At 38.9% G+C, this 12,386-nt stretch overlaps 1 protein-coding gene across 3 annotated transcripts in view; it reads left to right on the plus strand.

Moving 5' to 3' along the window:
* Positions 1-12,386, plus strand: part of EDAR (ectodysplasin A receptor) — a 350,911-nt gene that overhangs the window by 261,796 nt on the left and 76,729 nt on the right. The window lies entirely within an intron of this gene.

Genomic DNA, 12,386 nt, shown 5'->3' on the forward strand with positions numbered 1-12,386 from the left:
CAATGGTTTTCCGGGAGTTTTCTACAAATGAGTTGTGAAACAATTGGTGCCTATTATATTAAAGGTCATAACAGAATTTACCTGAGGTGGGTCATCTCCAGCGTCAGAGAATCATGCAATAATTGTGGTATTTCCTAAAAAGATGTACCTGAAACACTGTGTCCCTTGTATTGATCTAATTTGCCTCTGGCACGCGTGGAAATTTTTGCAATAAACATGTGAAGGTTATATCAAAACTAGTATGTCTGGAACAACATGGCTTTATACCTTGAGGGAGCACTTTGAACCCTCTTGATTCAGCTGTTGCAGTATTGGGTGTGAGGCTTGCACAACACAGAATAGAAGCATTCAGCTTTTTATATTTAGAGACGGGCTTCAGTCGGGGTCGAACATAACACAGCAAATGTCCTGCAGCTACAAAAGCTCTACATTAATAGGAGCAGTATGTGCTTCTTTGTGGTATACGTTAGATATCAAATTTTCATCAATTTTGACAGGCAAAAACAGCCGTATGATTGGAAACCTGGACCTAATTTAACTATAACTCTGTCCCTGAGTCATTTGTTTTCACAGTAAACCTTTGGATTACATAGGATGTATGTATTTTTACGCTATTGACCTGTCAGCTCAACCTAGCTGAATAATTGTCAATGGAAATAGGTGATGACACTTCTAAAGCAAGGAGGAGGCATGCTTGTGTTTATAATCAATCAATTATGTCAGGCAGGTGAAAAATGCAATGTTGAAAAACAGCATCATCAATTCACAAGCAGCAGTTATAAGCAGCTTCGAATTGTACTAATTGTAGCACACGCCAGTGCTTAATTTGTAAAAGAAAAACTGCTGAGGCCCAGAAGTCCATGGCCAATGCTATTGTATGTCAGCATGCCTAATACCAAGGCTGCGTAATCTCGATTCCACCTTTTTTCTCTTTCACCTACCATCAGACACGTGCTGAATACTAAGGCAGGGTAATCTCGACACCCCACACACACACACCCCACCCCACACACACCCCACACACACACACCCCACACACACACCCACACACACACAACTCCACACACACCCACACACACAAAAATGCAAGTGTCCGTCTGTAACACAACTGGTGCTCTTGTAAAGCGCTCTGATACCTTTGGCTCTAGTTTGCTCAACAAAAAAAGTTTGGCAAAAGCTGCATGGTAAAGCGTAAAGGATGTTTTCTACCAATATTTATCAACGTAATTGCTTTCTTAGAATTACTCCTTGAGCACCCCCCTTTCTCCCTCCCCCCCAATCATACTTATGCAGATGTCATCTAAAGCGCAGCCTCTTTTAGGCAATCTTTTATTCCCGGCAGTCCATCAGGGGTTAAAACATCTGTTGCGTTAAGATGATACACTGTATCAGGCGTGCAACACCCATTGGCATCAAAGGGCTTCAGACCCCCCCCAATCGTTGTGTGTGGCAGCCCGGGATCGCTCACAGCCGCACCCGAGCACTTCACAGGTCTTTAAAGACCTTGTGCATGTTAATAGGGCTTTGTTGTTGTTTCACCCCTTCTAAGAGCCCCTGCAGCCCGACTCTGCCGATTGCCGGCAGACGTCATCTCATCTCATCGCATCGCGCGACACACCTACATATGGGTCGCGACACAGTAATGTGTCGCGCCACACAGTTTGGAAAGCTGTGTGCTAGGGGGTGGTTATAGATGAATCCTGACAATTAATCTTTCATAAGCACAGCAGTATCTTTGACTCCTGGGATTACAGAAGGAAACTTGCACCTAGCTAACCTTGATTAGGTATCAGAAAAGGGCTATTGACTATGTGTTCAATGAGATACTCCTCTGTGATTATACTGATGGCATAATATTTTTAATTTTCAACCGTTTTAAAATTATTTTTCTTGTAAAACAAGCAAATTATTCAAAAGAACTTCCACTGAATGCAACCACCAACCTTCAATTCCCATTCCCTCTCTTAAATTCTCACCGCCCTCCACACCAGACCACTCATGGGCTTTGAAGGGAAGTTCCTCATTAATCAGTTTTCCAGGATCACATAAGATCCAAATAGCGGAATTAAAAAAGAGCTGATCAATCCAGAAGCTCGCAAGGTTTGTGGGTACGTCCGGCCTCTGTAGTCTTTGTTTAAGTATGTGAGAACTGGGCGCCACATTTTAGTGAAAAGACGAGATTTGTCTTCAAGGTTGTACACTATTTTCTCGTGCCCCAAGAGACCAGAGTTCGTACGTTGGCTTAACAGGTTTCCCCCAGAGAGAAAGGATAGAGTTTAGCTGCCAGAAGGAGATGGGATATCCTCTTACCCACAGTGGAGTGTACGGGAAGAAGCCCACTGATGGTCTACCATGTAGAGCTATTTCAAGAAGCTTATCTATGTCCTGATCATGGATCTGTGAAATGGCACAGAAAATCTCATCACAATAGTCACCTAGGTGTGGGCAAAACCACAATATGAGCATTAGGGAACCCGTCCCTCCACAACCTTGCCAGCAAGTGTCAGGAATGATAGGGTTAATGAGGTGACCGGGGTAAGGTGCCTACAAAATAGTATTTTCTATAGGATATCTCTACCTTAAGTATGGCGAGCAAAAATATGAGTATGAAGGACTATCACATGAAATTACATGGTGTTAAGTATTGTGTTAAAGTCTTTCTCCCACTGTAGTTGAAAAGAGGGTTTGTTTGCAAACCAGGTGTTTGGGCGATGTGAGGCATTGGAGGAACTTTTCAAAAGGTGTAAGCATTCTGGTGGTACTTAGTTTGATGCAGCTCTGTGTGACCCGTGTCAGATGTGAATATAGTGAAAGTACTCGCTCTTGGTTATTTCAAATTGACATATTTTTAAAAGAATGATCCTGCAAATAATGTTCAATGGATCTCAAAAGCCAAGTTGGCATCATCAAACCACTGAACATTCTGAAATGGCTATTGTTTGTGAATATTAGCAATGCAGGACTGTGTAAAGAGAACTGTCTTTTCCCTTTATAGTGGATGGCCCCTTTGAGATGAGGCGTATAGCTAGATTTCTCAATATTTTGCAGCTCTTAAGTTCCTTTTTTGCAAAAGTAATTAAATATGTTTTGGATGCCAATTTTGTGGCTCACTGAGAAAGTTTTGTTTATTTTTTGCATCCATAGAATATAAGTGTAAATTGCTTTACGCAATGTTTTATCAGTGATCTGCAAAAACCTTATTTATAAAGGCAATCTGAGATAAAGGTCTAACTTTACAACTTTTGGTATTCACAGAGGTCATTTACGAATCGTATCTTTATGTCTGCAGTCGGACTGGAATCTACACACCCGGGCCGGAATCTCCGCACCCAGGCGGAATCTCCGGCTCGGGCCGGAACACAATTTTTACAAAATGGACCATTAGGAACTCGAGATAAATGTAATTGGAGGTCATGAAAATCAGTTTGGACAGGGAAATTGGTGTGGGTGACATATTCTATTTTTTACAACTTCATTTACAAGAGAATCCAGCCTATTATCACAGTTATCGTAAAAACCCTCCCAATCATAACTGCATTTCAAAAACTTGTTCCACACAACTGACTTATAAAGAACCCCACACCATTAATATGTCATTCAATTTAATTTCGATCCACCTACCTCAATTTAATAAACCATAAAAATAAGTAGAAGTCCAGGGCAGCAGATTTGTCACATTCTGTCTGCAATGTTGTTCCAGCTCAAAGTTGTGCAGCGGCTTTCATCACCACACTGAGAAAAATGATGGACAACTCAATCCTTAAAGCTCACACAGCGGCATATAGGTTTGAATTAGCTTTGTGACATCATCACAAAATTAAGATGTTTAAAATGGAAAAATGCTTAATCAATGCAAATATACAACAACTTAAAACACAGTCACTAAAACGTATTTGAGCAATTAGCAATGCTTTTTTGGGCAGGAAGAGATAGTACGTTGGAAGGGTAGTTAATCCTGCATTTTGCCGACCGGTTTAGATGCCCGTGATGCAAATTCATTCAGCCCTGTGCACCACAATACATTTTCAGATCTATCTCCTACATAGTTAGTCGAAGGAGAATGTTTGGAATGCTGCAAGCGTAGCATTATGCATTATTTTGGAACCATTAATGTAAAGACATAAAAATGGTTCTTCGATGAAAATAGTATGCCAGTGAGAGAAGAACAATAGGTGGCATCTTTAGCAGCTGATGATGCCAAGCAGATAGAGTTCAAGAGTTGAAGAATGCAAGTCCTTTTTTGGGATTAAAGACAAATAATGATGTGGGAAGGTTAGCTTTCTGAGCAGAAATGTGAATGGGTTTAGCATACAACAATTAACATCTAAACCCGCGATTTAGCTGAAATGGGATATTGCTAGGGATCCTGCAGAATCACCTGTAAAATAATTTTATTTATACAAGATTAAGCACCTTAAGTTGATTAATATGGCACGAGGTGTAGGCATAAGGTAAAACAAGCAAGGAGACAATGGGAAGGGGTTCCCCCGAACCTTTTATGAACTGAGGAAGGCTCATTTCAAGAAGTCTTTTTTAGACTGGTACAGATGTTAGCCTCGTTTTATAAATTATAGATATTTCTTGTCACAGAAGTTTCATGGGTAGTATATTTATTTAGTTAGTTAGTTATTAGGAAGTTACACAAAATGCTTTGTGTCCCATTTCAGTTACTTCAGAACATTTGACAGACGTTTGGAACTGTATTAACCCCTGGGGCGTGGCCGCGATTCTGCGCCTGTGCTGCGTTTTCCGTAGTGGGCGGGTTCATGACGGCCCCCAGCCGTCATCAGCACACGCCCACTGCGGTGTATGACGGACGGGGGCCGTCATCAGCACCGATGGGGTTAATATTGGAGGGAGACATGTTTTTATGACTGCAGAAACTCCGCACATAACAAGATAGGACAGGCCTATCTTTTTATGTGCGGAGTCTCCGCAGTCATAAAATTACTATTAGAAAAATGTTACTCAGAGTTTGTGAATACCAAAGAAATACTAAACTTACAGAAAAATGAAATTTGACATTTGTGAATCAAGCCCATGGTTTAGTAAAAATGACTCGTTGAGAGTAGTTACAGAGAACAGTGATTGTAAAGCAAGGTATTCAAGTTAGCACAATAACAGGAGTTATATGATTTACAGAAGCTCAAAAGATCTATATCCTTTCCAGCTGTACATAGACAAGTCTTTTATAGTTTTGTGGGAATCGGCGATTTTCCCATCTTGCCAAACTCAAGGTCACCCAAATCATTTAGAGGTGCTGCAACCAATGGAGCCACCACTGTTGGTCAATGAGATGCGGCAGCTCATCAGCCACAGGAACACGTGTCGTGCATCAGGAGGTCAGAGTTATTTACTGCAGTCCACCACATGCAAATGTTCTCTATCTGGCTCGATTCTGTGAGAAGTGAAAGACCCTGGCAGGGAAAACAAACACTATACCCATGTACTGGGCCAAAACTCACTACGCACTAGTGTAATCGATTTATTTTTATTTTTTTGAGGGGGAAAAGACAAAAAAAGAAGCGTACCAGCCCTGTGGTGGTTTGTTTCTACAAAACAACGTGTTAAACTTATATTGTGAAAGTAAGTGAAGTCAGTATATAAAACTACCTTGCATGGTTTGGCAGCTGTGAAAGGATGGTCTTGGATTGCTGCATTACAATTGCATCTGAAATTAGTTGTTCCGGTGAATAACATAGGGGCTTGAAGTAGAGATGCAGGTGCTGCTGCAGCAAAATAACCTTGCTAGGGTTCAGAAAGTGAAGTAAAGATGTGTTTAATATTATTTTTATCGTGTCACATTTTCTGTGCTTTAGAAAAGGTCAAATGATAAGCTACATCTCCTGACAAACTGCTGCTTTCTCTTTTAACATGGAGCTTGGTGTTTACTTTTCCCTCTCTGACTGCAAAGTTAGAGGATTTTCTATTGTGAACTACCTGACAATCTTGCTGGAGGACAGGGAGTATGAAAAGAAAGGCTGTGAGATATCAGTTTTTTTCTAACACACAACAACATTTAAATACCTGTAAATGAACTGTACAAATATTTCAAAATATATCAGCAGTTAGTAAAAAACAAATGAAACCCTTTTTTTAAATTCTGTAATGTGATGGAAACAAAGATTTTAATAGGATCAAAAGAATCAAGACACATTACTTGTTGGTAGTCCACAATAATTATTTGCTAAAACCCAATTTCCACACATTATGGTTGTGCACTTTATAGTTTATCCCAAAAACTTTCAATCAGTGCGAATTTTGTGAACATATCAATGGAAAATATGTGTCTGTACATGACAGTGCGCTTCCACACCGTGCTTTAATAGTATACTTACGACAGTGTGACCCAAACTGTACTACCAGCTACATACTATACCCATACCACTCTTCTGCTGACGTGGCTCAGTTGCGACACTTGTTCTTTGTGTGACGCTTGGAATTTGTACAATCCCTATGACTTTATTGACGTACCATTGATGGCAGCCCCCCTACTCTGACAATTGCTCCAGAATCACTGGTGCATATGCAATGATAACCCTGTCTGCAGTGTGTAGATTTTGCCTTTTTGAGGGGTGGCACAGAATCAAATACATTGATTATTTTTCAGTAGTATTGCTCTTCATGGTATTTTTAAAGTTCATTATATAGCTAATGGAACAACGTTAAAATGCTGTTGTTGGAACAGTTGTGTTACACAGACATATCTTCTTACATCATTACCAAGCACACTAGAAAGGTGTTACATTTAAAAAATGCTCACTTACAAGGCTTGCTCCCTTCTAGTGTGGCAGTCTGTAGTGTGACACCAGTTGGGGGGAGCACATGGTCTGGCATGCAGAGCTTTTTGGGAATTGACAGAGAAGGTGAAGTAGATCAGGAACTAAACATTGCTTCTGTGAACTTGCGGATGTTAGTTAGCAGAAGGGTGGGGTGGTGATAGGTCTCTGGCATCTTCTGGTAAGAGCATGTGAGTGATGTGTCCTTTGGCTCTAGGTGTTTTTCATGTTCCCCGTGCCACAATTTGCCATATGCACTCAGACATAAGCCTTGCTGTGAGGTGTTCCTCCTCTGTCTCGTTTGCTCACACGCCTCTTCCTGTTGTTCTCTGGCTAACTTCCCCTACATCCGCATAGTTATTTTGCATTTATATTCTGTCTATGTAGTAAATGAGAGTAATGGAATCCATGCACTGTCCTTCATTAACTTGGTTTCTCTTTCATCTGTGTGGTGCAGACTTTCAGCAGTCAATTGTGCTTTTCCTATATCCTTTACTTCTCTGTGTTATCGGCCACTCACAGTGCAGTATTGCGTATTTATGTGTTTTCATTTGGCATAAACAAAAAACGCTGTTTTCGATGCAATGCTGTGACACCGAATCAATATTAATCTTTATCGCCACAAATTGTTAAGTGCCTAAGCAAATTATTGTGTCAACTTTGCCCCAGTAAGAACGTTCCTTTTAGATTCTTTGTTTTGTAATATATCTGCCATTTCAGTACCAAATAACATACATTGAATGAGGTTATCCTCAACAGATAGTTACTTTGCTACAAAAGAATTGTGTGTGTGTATATATAGATATATATATATATATTCTTATAATTCCTTTATAAATATTCTCTGTAATGTTGACAGTTTGGGCTAAATAGGATGGCTATGCACTGGGTTGCTAATAATTATAATTATATTTATGTATTTGTTGCAATATGCACTTTTATATATATTTTTTACTGTCTTAGCCAGTTACGATTTTATATATGTGCAGTCTGTTCTCTACATCTATTGATGCCTGTATGAGAGGGAAGGGCTATATAATGATCAACTCATATGGCGCCAAACAGATTGATAAATCCTGCTGTGCAGGCGAAACGCGTCTCTCCCTTGTTGCGCGGTCGTGGGAGACCTGAATACAATAAATTGGCCTTATTCCCATGTGTACATGCCTCTTCTTGGTTGGAGTAGGATGGATCTTGAAATATATAGATATATGGATCACTGACAGAATATCGAGGGACATAATATCGACTAGCAAAATTATCGGCGAAAAAATATCGACATACATAATATCGACTTTGTATCTACAAACAGGTAAGTACAAAAATATCAAGTAGAAAATATCCTTTACAAAAATGTAGTTTATAAAAATATCGACTTTATTAAAAAAAAATGTTAAATTAAATTAATATTAAAAATTAATTACTAAAATATACTTAAAAATACTTAAATTACCTTATATTAATTAAATATTTAATTGAAGTTATAAAAAAATGGTTTACAATCATATTTGTTAAAACCAATATATATAGTAACATAATATAATTTAAAAAATATCCAATATTATTACCTTTGGATAGCGTAGGGGTAAAAAATACTATTCCCACTCCAGAGAGTGCAACAGTAGGGAAAGCTTTGGATAGCATAGGGGTAAAAATGACTATTCCCACTCCAAAGAGTGCAACAGTAGGGAAAGCGTTGGATAGCGTAGGGGTACAAATTACTATTCCCACTCCAGTGAGTGCAACAGTAGGGAAACTATTGGATACCGGGAGGGTAAAAATTACTATTCCCACTCCAGAGAGTTCAACAGTAGGGAAAGCGTTGGATAGCGTAGGGGTAAATATTACTATTCCCACTCCAGAGAGTGCAACAGTAGGGAAAGCGTTGGATAGCGTAGGGGTAAAAATTACTATTCCCACTCCAAAGAGTGCAACAGTAGGGAAAGCGTTGGATAGCGTAGAGGTACAAATTACTATTCCCACTCCAGAAAGTGCAACAGTACATAAGGCGTTGGATAGCGTAGAGGTAAAAATTACTATTCCCACTCCAGAGAATGCAACAGTAGGGAAAGCGTTCGATAGCGTAGGGGTACAAATTACTATTCCCACTCCAGAGAGTGCAACAGTAGAGAAAGCGTTGGATAGCGTAGGGGTAAACATTACTATTCCCACTCCAGAGAATGCAACAGTAGGGAAAGCGTTGGATAGCGTAGGGGTAAAAATTACTATTCCCACTCCAAAGAGTGCAACAGTAGGGAAAGCGTTGGATAGCGTAGGGGTAAAAATGACTATTCCCACTCCAGAGAGTGCAACAGTAGGGAAAGCGTTGGATAGCGTAGGGGTAATAATTACTATTCCCACTCCAAAGAGTGCAACAGTAGGGAAAGGGTTGGATAGCGTAGGGATACGAATTACTATTCCCACTCCAGAAAGTGCAACACTACATAAGGCGTTGGATAGCGTAGAGGTAAAAATTACTATTCCCACTCCAAAGAGTGCAACAGTAGGGAAAGTGTTGGATAGCGTAGGGGTAAAAATTACTATTCCCACTTCAGAGAGTGCAACAGTAGGTAACGCGTTGGATAGCGTAGGGGTAATAATTACTATTCCCACTCCAAAGAGTGCAACAGTAGGGAAAGGTTTGGATAGCATAGGGGTAAAAATTACTATTCCCACTCCAGAGAGTGCAACAGTAGGGAAAGTAGATACTTCATATATTATTTAAAAAAAAATATATATATTAATATCTATAAAAAAAAATATTAAAAGTAATTACTAGTTTAATATAATATAATAATTAAGTATTTACAAATACTAATTTAAATTAATCATTACAATTAGTTATCTATTAATACTAATTAATTACAAATTAACAATTAATTAATTAGTAATTAAAAAGTTACTTAACAATTAAAATCTAATAAATACAAAAAAATTAACATATGTAATTAGTTATAATTAAATTACTTCCCACCCTATTCCCCTATAAACCCACAACCCGCTACAAAAATTAAATTAGTTAAATTAATATAATTATCAATTAATCAATTAAATTAAATTAATTGGCAATTAAAAGTTATTTACCAAATAACAATTATTTAACAATTAATTATAAATGAATAACACTACATAAATTAAATTAACATATTTAAATAATTATAATTAAATTACATCCAACCCTATTCCCCTATAAACCCACAACCCGCTACAGAAATTAAATTAGTTAAATTAACATAATTATCAATTATTCAATTAAATTTAATTAATTGGCAATTAAAATGTAATTAATTAAAAAATAAAAATTATTTAACAATTAATTATAAACAAATACCAATAAATAAATTTACATATTTAATTAATTATAATTAGATTACTTCCCACCCTATTCCCCTATAAACCCACAACCCGCTACAGTATTAAATTACGTAAAATTTAAATAACATTAAATTCATTAATTAAATTACATTATAACATAAATAAACACTTTTAACACATAAAATACACTATAAAAAATTCCATATTATTAAATGTTCGATATTTTTATTAACCTATATTATATACTTCGATATTTTGACTATCTATATTTTAAAATTCGATATTACATTACTTACCTTCAAAACGATATTTTTGATGTTTATATTCTGTCCATTCGATATTTTGCCCAGCCTATATTTTGTACTCGATATTATGTCCATTCAATATTTTGTAGTCGATATTTTGTCTGTTTACCATATATATATATATAAAAAAGGCTTCCAACCGTTTCCTCCAGGGTCTCTGTCTCGTTTCTTCGGAAGGAGTTTGTTTTGCATCAATTTCTGCGTCAACCAGAGACGGATTGCAGAGACCCCTACCTCACTTTGGGCACCTGACTTCACTGGTATTTGAACTGCTGCAGTTCGTTTTATTTTGCCAACGTTTGTTGGATGGTCAGCAGCCCGCTGCAGACACTGAGAGGAAGGAAGGCAGTTTTGGGATTATTCAATCTCATGCTGGGCAGTGTACACTGTTACACAGCCCCTGCTCAATGGACTCCCTGACTACGTGGCTGAGGTGGTACGGGGGACCGGAGGAAGCAGTTCGCAATTTCGACACCAAAGCAGGATATTTCATCTTCCTTTTCCTTTTGGGCACACGCTGTTCCCTGCATCCCCGCAATGAAATTCTTTCACCTTGTGTTTCCCCCTTGCACCATAATTCCGAGGGTCCATCACGCTGGATTATGGGATTTGGAGTCCTTTCCTACCTACGGGACTCCACACAGGTGCGCAATCAAGCTACAGAGGGCGGAGCGGGCTTGTGACTGCAAGACATAAAGAGGAGGGACTTACCAGCAGCTTGTGGCAATACTAATTGGACGCTTTGGGCGCTGAGGAAGGCAGAAGTGCTGCCGAAATGCATTCACCATTGTCTTAATTAAAAAAGGCTTCCAACCATTTCCTCCAGGGTCTCTGTCTCGTTTCTTCGGAAGGAGTTTGTTTTGCATATATATATATCCAAGCAACTTGAAAGAATAACACCGCACTCTTTTCGGATGATTTCACTCGCAATTTTAATGACCTTCACCAACTCTCCACCTGGCACGCTGTCGACAAATAAAATTGCTCGCTTTCTTGACTTAAAGGTATGCAAGATTAGTGGGTATGTACAAGCATAACATGAAACTGCCTGCATATACGAAGTCTATCACTCAGATAAAACAACAAGAAAATACGAGCATTCATAGCCCCATATACGTGCTTTCAAAGTTATAAGTGCACGTAGATTACATAATTAGTTATGGGCCTCTCTAATAACCTGCTATACCGGTTATCGAGTGACCAGTGCAGTGCATCCCTTTTCGTTGTGGCAGCATGAAACAGGGGTATTGAATTTGCAAAAAATGTGCACAATGTAAATATCGTACTACCAAGCCCACAATGCCTCATTACGGGTAAAGTGGTGGCTAGGGTATAAATTGGTAAAACTAAAGTAGGACTAATGTAACTACCACGATCAAGAGCTTGTAGAGTTCGAAACGCGGTAGGTGGAGAGTTGGTGAAGGTCATTAAAATTGCGAGTGAAATCACCCGAGAAGAGTGCAGTGTTATTCTTTCAAGTTGCTTGGAAATAAAATGCGAAGCTGTCCTTACTTCGCCGCCGGCACCAGTGAATAGTGCTCCTCCCGCAAGGACATTTTGGTTATATATAACGATCGTGAGCAAGATGCCAGGTGCATCGAAACGCGTAGATCGAGTGCTTTCTTGTACCTTAAAATAATAAAAAGCTTGTGGAAAATGAAAAGGAGTGCGCCCATATCCTTTGTAACAGAAGGGAGTGAGAGGATATATATATATATATATATATATTGTTTGCCACCAAGCACAGCGTCCGCTGTGTGTATGCAACTCCACTCCAGTAAATCCAAAAATTGATTACCATCAGACAGCACGTTTGCTTAAAGAATTTTTTTTTATTCCATTAAGGTTCCAGCATGTGATACACGGCAAGTATGGAACAAACCCAACGCGTTTCGGCGATAACTCTCGCCTTGCTCACGGGGCCCGTGAGCAAGGCGAGAGTTATCGCCGAAACGCGTTGGGTTTGTTCCATACTTGCCGTGTATCA

Source organism: Lissotriton helveticus, chromosome 8 (genome assembly GCF_964261635.1).
Source record: "Lissotriton helveticus chromosome 8, aLisHel1.1, whole genome shotgun sequence".
Classification (NCBI taxonomy): domain Eukaryota; kingdom Metazoa; phylum Chordata; class Amphibia; order Caudata; family Salamandridae; genus Lissotriton; species Lissotriton helveticus.